Source organism: Cetorhinus maximus, chromosome 2 (assembly GCF_964194155.1).
Source record: "Cetorhinus maximus chromosome 2, sCetMax3.hap1.1, whole genome shotgun sequence".
In the NCBI taxonomy this organism is placed as follows: Eukaryota; Metazoa; Chordata; class Chondrichthyes; order Lamniformes; family Cetorhinidae; genus Cetorhinus; species Cetorhinus maximus.
This window is the reverse complement of record NC_135880.1, coordinates 105,287,348-105,307,786: the sequence shown is the minus strand read 5'-3', so window position 1 is coordinate 105,307,786 and position 20,439 is coordinate 105,287,348.

The following is a 20,439-nucleotide window of genomic DNA, read 5'->3' as shown; positions in this document are numbered from 1 at the left end:
AGAAAGTCAGAAAATCAAAGAGGCGCCCTCTCCTACCAATATCACTGAACTCAAGTCTTTTTTGGGCATGAAAAATTATTACAGTCACTTCTTGCCAAACTTGTCAACAGTGTTAGCACCTTTACACTTATTATTGAAAAAGAACGATCGTTGATCATGGAATGTGCAACAAGAAGAAGCCTTTGTAGAAGTCAAGAAGCTATTACACTCATCATGTCTACTAGTACATTATGACCCATCAAAAGAATTAATATTAACTTGTGATGCATCTCCTTACAGTGTGGGAGCTGCATTATCACACAGAATGGAAGATGGTTCCAAAAGGCCAATGGGCTATATCTCCAGAACCCTCTCTGCAGCCAAGAAGGGTTATTCACAACTTGAAAAGGAAGGTTTATCAGTATTATTTGGAGTGAAGAAATTCCATCAGTGTCCGCATGGACGACATTTTAACATAGTGCCAGATCATAAACTACTAATGGGATTATTTAGTGAAGATAAAGCCATTCCGCAAGAATTCAACATTATGTTTGATTTTATTGGTGTATAAGTATACCTTTATGTACTGTTCTGATGTCCATATTGCAAATTCAGATGCACTTAGTCATCTTCTGTCACCAGATAGCATTATACATGCTCCAGTGCCACAAGAAGTTGTGCTTGTGTTGAATTCCTTGGACTCTGCGCTGGTAGGTGCGAGACAAATAAGGAATTGGGCAAATAGGGATCCAACTTTGTCAAAAATCCGAGACCAGGTTTTGCTAAGATGGTAGAATTCACCAGTGTCTGAAGAGATGAGACCATTCCAGGCCCGTAAAACAGTTAAGTTGTCAAGATGGAATCTTGTTGTGGGGATCAAGAGTCGTTGTCCCTTCGCAAGGAAGAGAACCATTCTTGACAGAGCTTCACAGTGCGCATCCAGGTATATTGAAGGCGAAGATGCTTGCGCAAAGCTATGTCTGGTGGCCAGGCACAGACAGTGACATTGAAAGCATGGTCAAGCATTGCCCCCAGCGTCTGCAACAACAGAAGTTGTCCATTTCAGCTCCACTGCAACTATGGGTACCATGTTTTTATTGATCATCAATGCACATTCTAAGTGGATGGATGTGTATGAAGTCAGATCACCGACATTGTGTGCAGCTATTGAAAAGCTGCGCCAATGTTTTAGTGTACATGGCCTACTAGAGGTCATTGCTTCAGATAATGGTACTGTCTTCACCAGTACAGAATTTCAGAGATTCATGAGTTTAAATGTAATTAAACATATTAAAACAGCACCATATCATCCCTCATCAAATGGGTTGGCTGAAAGATCTGTGCAAACTTTCAAATCAGGAATGAAGAACTTATCTGAAGGTACTTTAGAAACTCGAATTTCACGTTTTCTACTCAATTATCGTACAACTCCTCATGCAACTACAGGTTCAATGGCGTCTGAATTACTGATGAAACGCCGCCTTCATACAAGGTTAAATCTGGTGTTTCCAAACTTAAAGGAGTAGTAGAGAAGAATCAGAGCAGTCAGAAATTGAATCACGATATTCATAGCAAAGCTCGAAGATTTACTATGGGATTTACTATTAACTGGGAGATACAGCTTTTGTGTGGAATTTTGGAAATAGACCTAGTTGGGTTCCTGGTATAATTGTCTCAGAAGCTGGACCTTTGTCAATCCAAGTGGAAGTGGAAGACTGGGTTATTTGAAAACATAAGGATCATCTAAGGAGTAGAGAGACATTCAAACAACCAGCTATTCCACCTGTAATCGATGTTGCACCTTTAATACCTGAGGTGACAGGTCTACCTAGAATAGATATACTGATGTCTCTATTGAATTATCTAGTACTGAACTCCAATTTCTAAGGATATCCCTGATGCTGCAGTTCCTGATCATGTCAATCCAGTGGGACAATCTCAAGTGCCAGAGCTATGCCGTCTAACCGAATTAGAAAACCACGTCAGAGACTTAACCTTTAATCACATGACCTATGTATATATGTATATGTTGTGGAATAAATTATTCTTTGTAAATAGGAAATGTAAAAATACTAAAGGGCGAGGAAATGTAGCGGTTGTAGGTATAACCTTTCCTACTGCTTTTAGGGGTCATGTGATTGTACTGATGAATGAGCCCTAAGCATGGGCAATCTTAGGAGTGGAGCATTCTAGTCATGGACCTGGTTCAAGCATGTAGCTTCTAAATGAGCTCTGTAATAAAGTTATCTGTTTCGAGTAAGCAACCTGTCCGTACATCAAGTTCATTACAACAACCCACCCAGACGTTTGTAACATTGTGAACCAAAAAATCTCACTGTAACTTTGTCTTTATTAAGGGAGCTTTCAATCTCCACATTCAAAGATCTCACCTTGGAATTCTCTCCAAAAATCATTCCCACACAGAGGGCTTCAACAATGGCCCACTTTGCAGGGTTTCAATCTCACTTTCCAAGATTCTGTTCCTCTGGATTTCCGAGTACACTCAAGCATCAACTTACAAGTACAATTTCAGCTCTTTGGCCATGCCAAACAGAATACCACTGCTCCAAAGGGGTATCTTTGCCCCAAATGCCCTTTTTACTTAAAGTCTGCACCCTGCAGCCCTTTCTCTATCTTGAAGCTTGTTTCTCTGCTCCTTGCTTTTTACTTAACTGGGAAATCTCCCTGATACCCTCTCCTGTCCCTTACCTGGGACACTTGCTGGCTGACTGACTGATTAAAACCGACTATTCAAGAAGTGCTGTTCACTGACCCTAACACTTATCTGGTGACCTATCACAACACTCCAAGATGGTCCTGCCCTTGTCACTAGCAGAAACAAATGTACCAAGCAGTGGAACATGCTGTACCTTAAATGATACAATCTCCACAGGCTAAAAGATTACATAGCACAGAATGAATGGATTTCATAACAAATTCTACATCCTTATTCCTATCCCCCTGCCAGGTTAGTCTAAACCATTCCCAACAGCACTAGCAAACTGCCCAGTGAGGACATTGGTCTCAGCTCTGTGGGGGTACAACCCATTCGGCCTGTATAGGTCCCAACTCCAGCAGAACCAATCCATGTACTAGAAAGGTCCAAACATGTCCTGGAAATCTAAAACCAACCCTCTCTCCTGCACCATCTCTGCAGTCACATATTCATCTGCTTTATCCTACATACTCACTGGTGCATGGTACCTGGTGTAATCTGAAAATTGCTACCTTTGACGTCCTGCTTGCTAGTCTCATTCCTAGCTCCATAACATCAGTATGCAAGACCTCATCCCTGTTTCTACCCATGTCATTGGTACTGATATGGAGCATGATCTCTGGCTGTCCAGCCTCTCCCCTCACACTTAGCAGTCACTCGGCGATATCCTTGATGCTGGCACCTGGGAGGCAACATACAATCCTGGATTGACATCTGTGGCTGCATCAATGCCTGTCTGTTCTCCTAACTATAGGATATTCTATTACTATTGCTTTCCGCATCTTCCTCTAGCCTCCCTGTAAAGCTCAGGCACATGTGGTGATGTGGGTTTGGCTCTTGTTGCACTCTGCAAAGGAATAATCACCCTCACAACTATGCAGGACTGAATACCTGTTGGAGAGTGAAATGCACTTGCCTGGTCCTCCTTCACTGTCTGGCCAGAATGCACTGCAGTGACACCACTCGCTGCTCAACGTCCGAAACCTGGAGCTTGAGTTCTTCCAGCAAACCACACTTTCTGTATGCATAGTTGTCCAGGACACAACAAATATTCTGGAATCCCCAGATGAAACAGGATGCACATTTCACAGGACTGAAGTGCCCTCCCTTACCTTTATTTATAAGACTATTAAATAAATTTTTAAAAAATAAACATAAGACTTAAATAAACACTCACCAGTTATTTACCAATCAGCTCCCCCCCTTCTGCTGATGCCACTTTATTTTATCAAGAGGTTAACTTAAATGTTTTAATTATTAACTCTTATTAGCTACATATCTCAGATTTAATCTAATGAAAAATATGAACACTTCAATATTACCTATCCCTCTTTATTTAATTTCAACTTTATTCTTCTAGATCTGATTCATTAAATGTTGATTGTAATCATATGATTGATTATACAATATGCAATGTATAAAAAAAGATAAGTTAAGGTTATGTATTGTATTAAATTAACTTACATTTTAGTGTTTATACTAATAATTAGTCTAGCTTATTTTATGGGTTGATTAAATTATTTTAAATGTTTTCCTGCAGACTTACCCCTGCATGATTTTTTGTATGGTGAAGTCACTATGCGATTCTTTTCTTCCTGTGCCGTTCACACACTCAGTCAGAGAGATGGCTCATTCCCGGCCTCGCTGTTCATACCACTTGTCTCCCATCTCACTCTTTATAACAGTCTACTTCCTGCCTTGCTCTCTTTGACAACTCAGCTTCCGACCTCGCTCTCACTGACTGCTCCTCCCCCGGCCTCATTCTCTCTCACCATTTGGCTTCCAGCCTCTCTTTATATGGTTCCACTCCCAGTCTCAGTCTGAACTAATGTTGTATAATCCAACACCAGAACCATTATGTTGCCAAAACATTATTTCCTGATTCTCATTCATTCACTGAGGATGTGATCCGGCATAAGTAGGTTATCATGTTTTATAAAGCAGTTTAAATAAATAGTCATTTGGTAGTACAGAACTTGAGTATTGCTGAAAAAAGAGTCAGGTCTAAGCTTTTTGTCTTGCACTCACCAGGACACTTGCAAAAATACCAATATAAGGGGGAAAACAACATTTTACACTATATGTGAAGAGAGTGCTGATTGGCTGGCAAGTGGCACTGCTATGGAGAATGCACCACTGATGGTGAATGACAGTTAACTGCCTAGCATTGTTTGAAATTTAAACCAGGCAGCTTGACCCTGATTGGTCAAGGCATTGCCCTGAGGAATGAGTCAGCGAATGTCTGTCACTTATTTTGTTAGCTGAAACAGGCATAATGTATGTACATGTTCTTTCTGTCTGCAAAGAACAGGGCCCTGTGTTTTAATATGTGTAGCTTCCAGTACACGCAAATGCGTCATATTGTGAGCCCGACTGACAATCTTAAATTGGTTGTCAACGTAATTCTTAGCACATTGAGGATTATTTAGCAAATGTTGTCCAACTGCGGAATCACATCTGATGTTGGACACTGTGTTTTGATTTTGCAAGCATGGGCTGGCTAGATACAGTCTGTACCCTGCCCATTGTGAACAGCAGCTGGAATATGCTATTTGATATGATCCGTCAGTCTTAGGGACATACAGCCTACATGCCTAGCATCACTGGTACTGAAATTCATAAAACACATAACTCATTTGTGTGATAGGTAGAATGTATTTTTGGCTTGACAGCAGCATCCTGTTAGTGGTGAATACCACTCGTGTGGCTACTGCATAGTAGCAGCATGAAGCAGCTAGTTTTACCTGTTGCTCAATTTTTTGAGATACCTTGCCCTTCCAGGGTAATCTGAGGTAGGCTGGGCTCTTTTCAGGGCTGAAAATTATGGCCTTAGGCCCGTTCATGAGTTTTTGTGATATACAGTGCTGATCAGGGTAGCCATTATCCTGCAGGATGTCTTTGATGCGCCCTATTTCAACATCAAACTTGCATGGCGACCAAATGGCTCAGGCCCTATTTACAAGGTTGCCGATAAGACCAATCTTATAGAGTATGGAACCGTAAGAATCCCAACATGTAAATTGACCAATGAAGGTAGGCTTGCAGCAGACCATAGTAAAGAACTCCATCGGATTTCTCAACTAGTACGTCAAGGAAAGAGAGTTCATTTGACAGCTCCATTTCAGAGGTGAATTTGAGCACAGCATGGAGCTCATTAAGCCATGTAAGGAAATTATTACATGCAGCTGCAGATTTAAATATAGCAAGCATATCATCCACATATCGGAAATATGCGAGGGGTAGGAGGTTAGATATCATTCCATCGAAGACACGTTTCTTATGGAACTCAAGAAAGATGTTTGCGAGAGCTGGGCCTAGACGGGATCCCATTGCAACACCATCTATCTGGGCATACATGGTACCATCAAAACTGAACTCAACTGCGTGAGCTGCCAAGTTCATAAGTAATACACAGGGCCCTGTTCTTTGCAGACAGAAAGAACATGTATATTGCACTGTTTCAGCTAAACAAAATAAGTGACAGCCATTTGCTGACTCATTCCTCAGGGCAATGCCTTGACCAATCAGGGTCAAGCTCCCTGGTTTAAATTTCAAACAATGCTTGGCAGTTAACTGTCAGTCCCCGTCAGTGGTGCATTCTCCATGGCAATGCCACTTGCCAACCAATCAACACTCTCTTCACATGCAGTCTAAATTGTTGTTTTCCCCCTTATATTGGTATTATTGCAAGTATCTTGATGAGTGCAAGACGAAAAGCTTAGACATTACTCTTTTTTTAGCAATACGCAGATTAAATAATTAGACTTGTGATTATGGAAGTCATAAATCATTGGCTTCTCTGAAAGAATAGCTTATGATGATCTATGCCTTTCTCTGTAAGCAGCGCAAGGGGCTATAATCTATACAGTTCTGATATAAGGTAATCAACCCAAGGCATTAACTCTGTTTCTCTCTTCACGGATGCTGCCAGATCTACTGAGAAGTTTCAACATTATCCGTCATTGAAGAATTTCAGTATCAACAGGATTTTGCTTTTGCAAATCAAGCAAGCTTGATGTTGGATCAGTTCTTTATTTTACATAAAGAAACGTGGCTGTAGTGACACTATGTGGTTCCAAAATAGCATCACATCTGAACAGATCTCATAAAATGGCAAATGAGTAAATTGAGCTGATTAAAAGGGAACAGTTTTGAAAAAGACAGATGCATGCTCCACAATTGTTCAGTTGATGTGAACCAGAACATTCCATTTTGGCATTAGCTGTCCGATTTTTCAAACACTGTGAGAATTTCACAATTTGATACTTTACATTTTCTAATTTATCACCATTTTGTTTCAGGTTTTAAGGTAACAATTTTTACTGGGGTTAGAATTGCCTTTTTAATTTACATCCTAGGCGTACTCCTCCATTTGGGGTGTTGTCATGATGTGGAGATCTGAGGCTGCTCCATGTGGTGAGTTGAATTAATATTGCTTCGCATTCTGTAGCTTGGTGCGCAGAAAGGATGTGTGAGTGCACACAACAATTCTGTTTCAATCGATTAATACCCATAGGACTAGGTAAGAGATCAGTGAGAGGATGTGGCAGATATTCCAGTCGTCATGTTTGCTGCATCTACTACTCGTTGGATGCAATGCAGTTTCTATGAAGCAAGGGTACAGAGCTTTTGCTTTTTGGAAAGAGATGACTGCTGCCTTGTACTAAATTCACTCATTTAAAAAACTGTGTCCTATATGTACCTTAACTTTGAGTTCCAGGACACGTGGGTTGTAGGGTGAGACCTGTAAATAAGTTGGTGAAGAGGACGAATGCCCTCATGAATACCATGAAATCAACCATGATTTCTAACTGTAATTTTCTCCTTGGTCCATGTAGGTACCAATGACATAGGTAGAACTAGGAAAGAGGTTCTGCCGAGGGAGTATGAGCAGCTAGTGGCTAAATTAAACGCAGAACTTCAAAGGTAATAATCTCTGGATTACTCCCTGAGCCACAAGCAAATTGGCATAGGGTAAATTATATTAGAGAGTTAAATGGGTGGCTCAAAGATTGGCATGGAAGAAATGGGTTTTGATTCATGGGGCACTGGTACCAGCACTGGGGAAAGTGGGAGCTGTACCGTTGGGATGGTCTTCACCTGAGTCTTGCTGGGATGTGTGTTATGGCGAGTCGTATAACTAGGATGGTACAGAGGACTTTAAACTAAATAGTGGGGACAAGGGATCAAGTTTGGGATGATGTGATAAATTAAATATAGAAGACATGGCATAAAAGCAAGGTAGGAATAAGGGAAATGACAATCAGAGTGTGGCAGGAAGGGAGACAGTGTACAAACCTAAGAATGCTCCAGGAGATAAGGCTAGAAGTTGCAATAAAAGTAAAAAGTAAATAATTAAAGGCTTTGTATCTGAATGCATGTAGCATTTGTAACAAAGCAGATAAATTGAAAGCACAAATAGAAATAAATATGTCTGATCCGATAGCCATTACAGAGACATGGCTGCAGGACGACAAAGGTTGGGACCTGAATATTTAAGGGAACATGACATTTAGGAAGAACAGTAAGCTAGGAAAAAGTGCAGGATAGCTCTGTTAATTAAGGATGACATTAGTACAATAGAGAGAGATGACCATAGTTCTGGAGATCAAGATGTAGAATCAGTTTGAGTAGAGATGAGGAATTGTAAAAGTAATAAGTCATTAGTAGGAGTGGTTTCTAGGCCCCTGAACAGTAACCACACTATAGGACAGGATATACAGGAAGTAATAATGAGGGTTTGTGAGAAAGGTACAGTGATAATCATGGGTGATTTTAATCTACATATAGATTGGACAAATCAGGTTGGCAAAGATAGCCTGGATGATGAGTTTATTGAGTATTTTCAGGACAGTTTTTAGAGCAGCACATTTTAGCACCAGCTAGACAGCAGGCTATACTAGATCTGGTAATGTTCAATGAGGCAGGGTAATGTGCAATGAGTAGGGAGTGGATCTAAGTCTAATGTTTTAAATTTAAATAAGGGCAATTATGAGGGCATGAAGACAAAGCTGGCTAAAGTGAACTGGGAAATTAAGTTAAGGGATAAGTCAGTAGACATGCAGTAGTAGACATTTAAGGAGATATTTCAGAATACTCAGAAAAGATACATTCCAGTGAGAAAGAAAGACTCTGGCTATCTAAAAAAGTTAAAGATAGTACCAAATTGAAAGAAAAAGTGTATATTTCCGCAAAGATGAGTGGCAGATCAGAAGATTGGACAGAATATAAAGAACAGCAAAGAATGACTAAAAGATTCATAAGGAGGAAGAAATTAGAGTACGAGAGAAAACTAGCTAGAAGTATAAAAACAGTTGGTAAGAGGTTCTACAGGTATTGAAAAAGAGAAAGAGTGAGAAAAGTGTGCATTGGTCCCCTGGAGAGTGAGAATGAAGAATTAATAATGGAAAATAAGGAAATGGCGGATGAACTGAACAGATATTTTGTGTCTGTCTTCTCTATAGAGCATACAAATAACATCCCAGAAATAATTGTAAATCAGGAGGTGAAAGGGAGGGCAGAACATAAAACAATTACAATAATCAGGGGAAAGGTAAAAGAAGTGGCTGCTGAGATAATAGATGTATTTGTTTTAATTTTCCCAAATTCCCTAGATTCTGGAAAGGTCCCATCAGATTGGAAAATAGCAAATGTGACTCGTCCATTCAAGATAGGAGGGAGACAGAGAGCAGGAAACTACAGGCCAGTTAGCTTAACATCTGTTGTAGAGAAATTGCTCAAATCTATTATTAAGGGGGTTATAGCAGGGCACTTAGAAAACTCAATGCAATCAAGCAGAGTCAACGTTGTTTTGCGAAAGGGAAATCATGTTTGGCTAATTTATGAAGTTCTTCGCAGAAGTAACAAGCAACATGGATAAAGGGGAAGCTGTGGATGTGCTGTACTTAGATTTCCAGAAGGCATTTGACAAGGTGCCACATCAGAGGTTACTACACAAAATAAGACCTCATGGTGTAGGGGGTAACTTATCAGCATGGATAGAGAATTGATTAGCTAATAGGAATCAGAGGCTAGGGATAAATGAGTCTTTTTCAGGTTGGCAAGATGTGATGAATGGAGTGCCACAGGGACCTGTTGGGGCCTCAACTATTTACAATTTATATCGATAACTTGGATTAAGGAACCAAATATATGATTGCTAAATTTGCCAATGATATAAAGATAAGTTAGATAGTGAGTTGTGAAGAGGATAAGGAATCTGCAAAGGGACATAGATAGGTTAAGTGAGTGAGCAAAAATTTGGCAGATGGAGTATAATGTAGGAAAATGTGAGCTTGCCCACTTTGGTAGGAAGAATAGAAAGGAACCATATTATTTAAGTGTAGAGAGATTGCTCTGAGGTACAGAGGGATCTGGGTGTCTGGATAAATGGGAAAAATTTTTCCCCCATTGCGGGGGGAAGTGTGGGAGCGGGCACACCTCTGATTGGTGCCCCCGATTGGGGGTGTGCCGCCATTTTACATGGGCGGGCTAATTAAGGCCCGCCCAGCGTGACGTCTGCCAGGAAGTGCTATGCGCTCCCTGTGTGGGTGGGGTGGGGGGATTCCCTCAGCCGGGAGGGTGCTCTCTCGTGCATGTGTGCAAAAGAGTGCACAGATCTCCCTGAGGCTAAGTGCTGCCTCAGGGAGATCAGCTCAGAGTTAAAATTTTTAATAGAAATGATAAAAAATTTCCCTGACATGTCCCCTCATGTGACACTGTCACATGAGTTGGGACATGTCCATAACTTTTATTGAAAGATTTCCTAAAAATTTAAATACCCTATGAAACCTCATCCCGCCCGTGGATGAGGTTTCATGCTTTTTCCGAAACCCGCCAGGGCTCCCAGCCTGCCCGCCAACCTTAAGGTTGGACGGGCAGGTCCATTAATTACCTTAATTAGTTTTTCAATGGCCTCAGTAGGCCGTTGACATGTCGGCGGGCGCGCAACTGACTTGGCTGCGCCCCCGCCGACCTGAAAATGGAAATGACGTGGGGTGACGTCGGGAGTTCCACCCGACGTCATCCCGCGTCATTTTACGCATTGGCGAGCGGGCCCCGCCTCTGCTCGCCGACCGGAAGATCCTGCCCCATGAATCAGAAAAAGTTAGTTGCAGGTGCAGCAAGTGATTAGGAAGACAAATAGAATCTTGTTTGCTGCAAGGAATGGAATATAAAAGTAGGGATGTTTTGTTAGAGTTGTACAGGGTGTTGGTGAGACCACATCTAGAGTACTGTGTACAGTTTTGGTCACCTTTTTAAGAAAGGATATAAATGTGTTAGAAGCTGTTCAGAGAAGGTTCAGCCAATTGATACGTGGGATGGGGGTTTCTCTTATGAAAGGTTAGGCAGGCTGGGTCTGTATCCATTGGAGTTCAGAAGATTGAGGTGATTTTATTGAAACATATAAGATTCTGAGAGGACTTGACAGGGTGGAGCTGAAAGGATGTTTCCCCTTGTGGAGCGACTAGAACTAGGGGATGCAGTTTAAAATGCAGTCTCCCATTTAAGATGGAGATGAGAATAAACTTTTTCTCTCAGAGGGTCGTGAATCTTTGGAACTCTCTTCCCCAGAGAGCGACGGAGGCAGGGTCTTTGAATATTTTTAGGGCGGAGGTAGATCGATTATTCCCTAACAAGGGAGTCAAAAGTTATCGAGGGTAGGCAGAATGTGGTGTTGAGGCCACAATCAGGTCAGCCATGATCTTATTGAATGGTGGAGCGGGCTTGAGGGGCTAAATGGCCTATTCCTGCTCCAAATTCAAATGTTTGTATGTTCGTATGAAATATGAACTTCATTTGTTAAATTCAGACGGTTGGTGAAATGAATTAAGCTGCCTCTTCCGCCTCCACCAGTGCTCGTGTGTGTTCCAGATTTTATTTCAATTATGTTAAATAGCTATTGCAACCAAAGGTTGAATTCTACATGAAAGACCAACAATAAAATGACCTCTGCAATTTTTTATCGTTCAGGTTCGCTAAATAGCATAATTTTTAAATGAAAATGATCAACAAGTCTAAATTCTATTTCGCTCATTGTTGTCAATTTTTGACATTAGATTTTTGAATCCATTATCAGTAATTATAAGACTAAAGTTCAGTTATGTTCTTGTGGAAGAGTCCAAATTCAATTGAGCTCATTGTTATTGTTAGTGTTTGATGTGACTGATTGAAGCACCAGATGTTGGGTTTGCTGCCCTTATAGCATACATTGGTGGTTGGTGTGGCCTAAGGGAGTATTAGCACCGGCAGTGTCATGAACTGTTGCTGTTTACTTCTGTGCAGCTTTGGCAACTCCTGGGGCTGTTGGCTGCACCTGGTGTCTGCAGTTCAGAGGGTTGTTAAACTCTGAAAAATCTACTTTATTCATAAAATACCTGGAAGAACATTCCAAAACATTTCAAAATCACCATCACAAAAGTACAATCAGATTCAACTTTTACACATGGATCACGAGGAGCATCAATACAATCAATGAATATTACAATATGGTCATTACAGACAATCAGACAATGGTATTGGAGTTATCAACATACATCATGTTGCAGTTTGAGATGCTTCAATATAATTATAATACAATTAGTATTCAATACATACATTCATTTTGAGCTGTACAGCCCGAGGGGCTCTCAACAGTTCCCAGTCCCTCGGTGCACGATGGCAGAAAGGTCTTAGACAGCGACCTTTCCCCATTGTGCCTTTGCGGCGGCTGGCCCAAGCTTTAGTGCGTCTATCAGCACATAGTCCTGGACTTTGGAATGTGCCAGTCTGCAACACTCGGTGGGGGACAACTCTTTGCGCTGGAAGACCAACAAGTTTCGGGCAGACCAAAGAGCGTCTTTCACCGAGTTGGTGATCCTCCAGCTGCAGTTGATGTCTGTCTCGGTGTGTCCCCCTGGGAACAGCCCGTAGAGCACAGAACTGTGTCACAGAACTGCTCGGATGAACCTCAACAGAAACTACTGCATCTCTCTCCAGACCTTCTTTGCAAAGGCACAATCCACAAGGAGGTGAACAACGGTCTCGTCCCCACCACAGCCACCTCGAGGGCAACGTGCAGAGGGGGTGAGACTCCTGGCGTGTTGGAAGGATCTGATGGGGAGGGCCTTTCTCACCACCAGCCAATCTACATCTTGGTGCTTGTTGGAAAGTTCTGGCGAAGAGGCATTCTGCCAAATGACTTTGACAGTCTGCTCGGGGAACCATCCCACAGGATCCACCCTCTCCTTTTCCCGCAGGGCCTGTAAGACGTTATGTGCCAACCACTGATGGACTTGTGGTCAAAAGTGTTTCTCTGCTTAAATTTTTCCACAAGGGACAGGTGGTACGGCACGGTCCAACTACTTGGAGCGTTCCACGGCAGCGTGGCCAGACCCATCCTTCGCAACACCGGGGACAGGTAGAACCTCAGCACGTAGTGACATTTGGTGTTTGCGTACTAAGGGTCTACGCACAGCTTGATGCAGCCGCACTCAAAGGTGGCCATCAGTATGAGGGCGATGTTGGGCACATTTTTTCCCCCTTACCTAGAGGCTTGTACATCGCGTCCCTGCGGACATGATCCACTTTCGACCTCCAGATAAAGTGAAAGATGGCTCGGGTGATCGCCATCGCGCAGGAGTCTGGAATGGGCCAGACCTGCGCCATGTACAGCAACAGCGAGAGTGCCTCACACCTGATGACCAGGTTCTTACCTGCAATGGAGAGGGAGCATCGCTCCCACATGCCCAGTTTTCTTTGCACCATAGACACTTGCTCTTTCCAGTTTCTAACGCATGCCCTGGTCCCTCTGAACCATATCCCCAGCATCTTCAGGCCGTCAACCTTGACGGTGAAGGGGACAAAGGATCGGTCAGCCCAGTTCCCAAAGAACATGGCCTCGCTCTTCCCACGATTTACCTTGGCTCCTGAGGTCAGTTCGAACTGGTCGCAGATGTGGATCAGTCTGCGCACCGACAGCGGATCCGAGCAGAAGACGGCGACATCCTCCATGTACAGGGAGGCTTTAACCTGAGTGCCTCCACTGCCTGGGATTGTCACTCCTCTTATGCCTGGATCCTTCCTGATGGACTCAGCAAAGGGTTCTGTCCAACACACAAACAGGACAGGGGAGAGAGGGCATCCCTGCCTGACTCCAGATTTAATAGGAAAGCTATCTGATTCCCACCCATTGACTGAGACTGCATTACTGATGTTAGTGTAGAGCAGTGGGATCCAATTGCGAATTCCCTCCCCAAACCCCATTTTGGAGAGCACATCCACCATGTAGGTGTGCAATATTCTGTCAAAAGCCTTCTCCTGATCCAGGCTGATGAGGCAGTCTATGTACGAGATTTAGCACCGCGTAGTATCAAACTCTGAACAGTGTGGTCAGTAGCTCCGTGCATATGCAGCTGTCAGTAATTTTCAGTGGTAGTGTGCAGTGACAGTCACTTTTAAGACAATGTGTTTTGTCTGCAGTATTCATGACGTCAGCAATTTTGCAAGTGCACATTGTTAACAATCAGCTCCCAATACTTACAATTAGGCGCGGTCAAATTGCAGCTTCAAGGCACAATAAAGGCTTTGTTGTGTCACGATGCACCCCTAACAATGTGCATTGCTGATTGTTCACAGCACTTGAAACATACAACTTCACCAAATGCAGTTAGAAATGACAAACCAATTAGTTTTCAGTTGTGCTAAACTCCCAAGGTTTCTAAGAATTCCATAGAATCTACAGTACAGGCAGGACATCCAGCCCAACTGGTCTATTCCAGTGTTTATACTTCACACTAGCTTCCTCCTACTCTAATTAGGTAATGTTTTGACGAACCTTATTGAATTTTTAAAAAAAAGTAACAGCAAGAGTAGACAAGGCTAATGAAGTAGATGTAATATGTAATGCATTTAGATTTTCAAAAGGCCTTCAATGATTTACTGCCTAATAGATTCATGATTCAGGTCAAAACATCAGAACAAGAGGAGTCAGGAGACAATTAGCAGAATGAATCACAAGGCAGTTATGAAACAGAAAACAGAATAGGGTTTAAAGGTTGGAAATGATGCTCTACATGGATCAGCACTGAGATCACTGTTGTTCACAACTTGCATTAATGATTTTTAAAGCTTATTCTTTCACAGGATGGGGGCATCGCTGGCTAGGCCAGCATTTATTGCCCATCCCTAGTTGCCCTTGAGAAGGTGGTGGTGAGCCACCATCTTGAACCGTTGCTGTCCACATGGTTCAGGTACACCCACAGTGCTATCAGGGAGGGAGTTCCAGGATTTTTACCCAGCAACAGTGAAGGAACAGTGATGTAGTTTCAAGTCAGAATGGTGTGTGGCTTGGCAGGGAACTTGCAGGTAGTGGTGTTCCTATGCAACTGCTGTCCTTCTAGGTGTGGGTTTGGATGGTGCTATCAAAGAAGCTTGATGAGTTGCTGCAACACATCTTGTAGAATGCTTCCACTGTGCACTGGTGGTGGAGGGAATGAATATTTAAGGTGGTGGGTGGGATGCCAATCAAGCAGGCTACTTTGCCCTGAATTGTGTTGAACTTCTTGACTATTGTTAGTGCTGCACTCATCCAGGCAAGTGGAGAGTATTCCATCACTCCTGACTTGTGCCTTGTAGATGGTGGACAGGTTTTGTGGAGTCAGGAGATGAGTCACTCTTCACAGAATTTCCAGTCCCTGACCTGCTCTTGTAGCCACAGTATTTATATAGCTAGTCCAGTTCAGTTTCTGCTCAATGGTAAGCCCCAGGATGCTGATAGTAGGAGATTCAGTGATGGTAATGACATTGAAAGTCAAGGGCAGATGGTTAGATTCTCTCTTGTTGGAGATGGTCATTGCCTGTGTCACGCCAAGAAAGCATGAAAAAAAACTGTTTCTCTTCCATATTGTCTTGTTTAAATCCTGATTTTTAAAAAATGAACAAATGCTAAATCATCAATCTCCTAGAATGTGACACCCCTTGTATTGTATGAACAGTTCAACCAAGCCAAAACAAAGGATTAATATACAAGACGTCTGCACCAGCCAGCTCTGAACAAAGGCAGAGCTATTGCGACTCATCTCCAACGTTGTACTTTATCTGCTCAAAATACAATGGGTTTTAACGAGAGTCCTGAAAGTACATCGTTAGCTGAATGGTTCAACCCAAAACCACAATGTCACATGATTGAGACTTGAGCCATCTGAAATGTTTTAATTATACAGCTTTTGGATTCTGTCTTCAGTTGCAGTTTAACCTCAGAAGGGAAAACCGGACTCCAGGCTAGCAGCCTGCCTCTAACCTCCATCTCTCTCAAAGTCAGATCTCCAGAAAGAATCTTGTATTTCATCTGCAGAATGAACTAATTCCCAAAATACAAGAATGCTATGCTTCAACTGCCTCAACCGATTTCCTAGGACAAAGACCAGAAGTTCTGCCAGACAAAGCCACCTGAAAAATCCTTCATTGGACATTGACTTATTGGACTCACGTGAATTAATGCCAATACCTTTTTGATCTTTTTATGTAAATCGCAATTTATAACTTCTTTCCCTTTCTTTCTCTGCCTTTCTATCTTGTATCCTTGAGAGAGTGAATGGGTGTTGCGATCCATTCCTCAAATTTTGAATAATTTTGTTAATAAATCCTAGTTTTGTTTCACTTTAAAGAATTTGCTGTGGGGTTATTTTTAACACTGGACCTCATAAACCGGGGTTTGGGAAACACACCACGGCCCATTTCAACAAGGGAAAGGATGCCAAGGGGCACAAATTAAATTAGAAATTTAAACAACCGCTGTCACTGGAAGAATAAGGTAACAGTAATAATAATTCAATTCACCTCGCCCTCTTGTCTGTAACACCTGGCATTTGTGTGGCGCAAATGCTACTCGGAATCCAGGAATCAGGGGTATCATTTTAAAATTTGCTGTAACTACACCACATTGAGGGGTGTATTTAATGCAAAGGAATAATGCAACAAAATGCAGGAAGATATTAATAAACTTGCAGAATGGGTATATAATTGAATTTCAATATACCATATATTGCAGTGTTTAAGTTGACCTGGCGTATAAGATGACCCCATTTTTCAGGGCCAAAATGCACATTTAGGCCCACACCCTGTGTATTAATCAAACCCCCATTTTTCAGCTAATGCATGTTTAGGGCTTTACTCACATTAGGCATTGGGCTCAAATTTTTAACTCATGTTTAGGGTTATACTCACCTTATAAATCGGTGCATGGGATCAAGCATGTGATACAAGCCATGTTTCCAAGAAGATGCACAGGAGTTTAAGGCACACCCATAGAGAGCGGACTGTGTGTTGCAACTGACAAACAGAAATGGGTCCTCCAGCTAAAAGAGTGAAGTATGAAGCTGGTTTCAAGCTAAAAGTCGTACCATTTGTTTACTCGTCAAATAGCTGTGCTGCCGTGAAGGAATTCAGTGTTAGTGAAAAACTGGTGCGAGAAGGAAAGAAGAAGGAATCCAGCCTGAAGATGCCCAAAACCAAATGCGCCATTGAGCAGAGGCCAGCATTGACCTGATCTTGAAAAACATGCATCAGGTTGAGTCCTCAAAAATCGTCAGAACTGTTACATCGTCACCAGAAATGCATGCCAATGACAATGGTTGGATGGATGATGTTGGAGTGAAGCTGTGGATTGATAATGAATGCAATAGGTGTCCCTGTGGTCTAGGCAAAGAGCACAGCTTATTAGTGTGGGATAGATCCGATATAACCGATGATATTAAGAGGTACCTGTGAAGAAGTAACACCCAAGTTACAGTTATGCCAGGGGGTTTAATGTCTATAGTTCAACCTTTGGATATGTGCCTCAACAAACTATTTTGCATGTTTGCGCCAAACAAAATTGGTGAACGGTTGATGGAAAAAACTTTCACAAAGAGTGGAAGTACGCGTGCTGCTCCATTTGATGTTTAGTGTGGCTTCGTCATCAAATCATGGGATGCTGTTATTGCACAAACTGTCGTCAGGTTGTTCAAAAACTGCCAAATATCCAATTCAACGGATGGAGAGGAAGGTGCTTTGTTGTGGAGGGATGATTATGAAAGTGCCACATCTGATCCAAAGTGGGATCACTACAAGGATGCCATAGTCATAGTGAGTCAAGCTTACTTTGATGAACTCTTTGGGCAGAATTTTGCCATCGGCGAGCAGGGGGTGGGGCCCACTCGCCGACGCGTAAAATGACGCGGGATGACGTCGGGTGGAACCCCCACGTCATCCTGCCCCATTTAAACTTTCAGGAAGGCGGGGGCACAGCAAAATCAACTGTGCGCCCGCCGACCTGTCAATGGCCAATTGAGGCCATTGACAGGATCATTTTAACAATTAAAGGACCTTCCCCGTCCAACCTTAAGGTTGGCGGGCAGGTCAGAAGCCCCGGCGGCAACTAGAGAAAACATGAAACCTCATCCACCGGCGGGATGAGGTTTCATGCAGTGTTCTAAAAAGCTTAATAAAGTTTTACTGTAATTTATGAACATGTCCCATCTCATGTGACATTGTCACATGAGGGGGACATGTTAGGGAATTTTTTTTTTTTCTATTTTTAATCTTTCTCAAAGTGTAAGCAATCTTCCTGAGGCAGCACTTAGCCTCAGGGAGATGTGTGCTCTTTCTTGTGCATGCGTGAAAGAGCGCACTCTCGCTTTTGGGGAATCCCCTCCCCCGCCCACACAAGAAGCGCTTAGTGTTTCCCGCCGGACGTCACGCTGGGCGGGCCTTAATTGGCCTGCCCACGTAAAATGGCGGCAGTGCCCGCTTCTCCAGCAGGGATTGGCTCCCTGCCCGCCGGATATTGGGTTGGGCCCCCCTGCCTGACAGGCAGAAAATTCTGCCCTTTGTGTCAGAGAACTGAGGATATGTTTATTAGGAAAGTCTGAACAGGCTGGGGCTTTTTGCTCTAGAAAAGACTGAGGGTCAGCCTAGAAATATATAATTATGGAATGTTACAATGCAGAAGGAGGCCATTCAGCTCACTGTGTCTGTGACAGCTGCAAAAGCAGCTCAGCTAATCCCACTCCCCCACCCTTGCCCCATAGCCCTGCAAATTTTTTCTCTTAGGTGCTTATCCAATTCTCTTTTGAAAGCCATGATTGAATCTGCCATCATCACAATATCAGGTGCTACATTCCAGATTCCAAAACCACTCACTGCTGGTTCTTTTGCCAACCACCTTAAATCAGTGTCCCCTGGTTCTTGACCTTTCTTCCAATGGGAACAATTTCTCTCTATCTACCATGATTTTGAACAGTTCTATCAAATCTCCTCTCAACCCTTTTTCTAAGAAGAATAACCCTAGCATCTCTAATCTATCCACATAACTAAAATCCTTCATCTCTAGAACCATTCTTGTAAATCTTTGTTGCATCTTCTCTAAAGCCTTCACATAGTGCCTAAAGTGTGGTGCCCAGAATTGTACACAATAATCCAGGTGAGGCCAAACAAGAGTTTTAGAAAGATTCATCCTTGCGTTTGTGCCCATGTGTAATTCTTCAGTCCTCTGGCAGTACCCCCATGTCCAAGGAGGATTGGAAGATTATAGCCAGTGCTTCTGCAATTTGCACCCTTACTTCTATCAGCATCCTCAGATGCATTGCATCTGGTCCTGGTGCCTTATCAACTTTATTTCAGCCAGCCTTTCTAATATCATCTCTTTATTAATTTTTAGCTCATCCAACATTTTAATTACCTCCTCTTTCATTATGACTGGCAGCATCTTTTTCCTTGGTAAAGACAAATGCAAGGTACTCATTTAGTACCTCAGCCTCCATGCATAGGTCCCCTTTATGATCCCTGCTTGGCCCCATTCCTCCTCCCACTATCCTTTTAATATTTATATGCTAATGGAAGACTTTTGTATTCACTTTTGTTAGCTGCCAGTCTCTTCTCACACTCTTCCTTTCCCTGTTATATTTCCCTTTTCACTTCCCCTCTGAACTTTTCAGATGATTGAATATTGAACCTGGTTCTCACTTGTATTATCCACCTGAAACCTGTTATGCGCACCCTATTTTTGTTTCATCTTACTTTCTATCCATCTCATTATCCAGGGAAGCTCTGGCTTTGGTTGCCCTGCCATTCCTTCCTGGGGGAGTGTATCTCGACTATACCTGAACTATCTCTTCTTTAAAGGTAGGCCATTGTTCAATTACAGTTTTGCCTGCTAATCTTTGATTCCAATTTACCTGGGACAGATCCATTCTTGCCCCACTGAAATTGGTCCTCCTTCAATTAAGTATTTTTTACTTTAGATCACTCCTTGTCCTTTTCCCATGGTTAACCTAAAGTTTATGATGCTATGTTCACTATTCCCTAAAAGTTCCTCAACTGATGCTTGATCCACTTGATGTATCTCATTCTCAGATCATAGAGTCTTTAAAATGATGAAAGATTACGCATAGTTAAAATGCTTCCACTTGCAGGGAAGTCCAGAACTAAAGGTCATAAATATAAGTAAGCCATTCATAAATCCAATAAGGCAGTGGCTCCAAATTGAGGTATATGTACCTCTAATATTTGATTTAAGGTCTAATATAAATATTTAACCATTTTTTCATTTATATTTTGATTTATTAATTTTTCACGTGTCTAAAGAAATATTAGAATGTTTCTCAGTGGATATTTATTCTACCTCCCAAAAGCAAGAGCAAGCATCATGGCACAGGCAGGGGCTGGTAGCTTTGTCCCGGGTGCTTGGTCTCTGTGCCATAGTGACCCCTCAACCCACTTTTTGG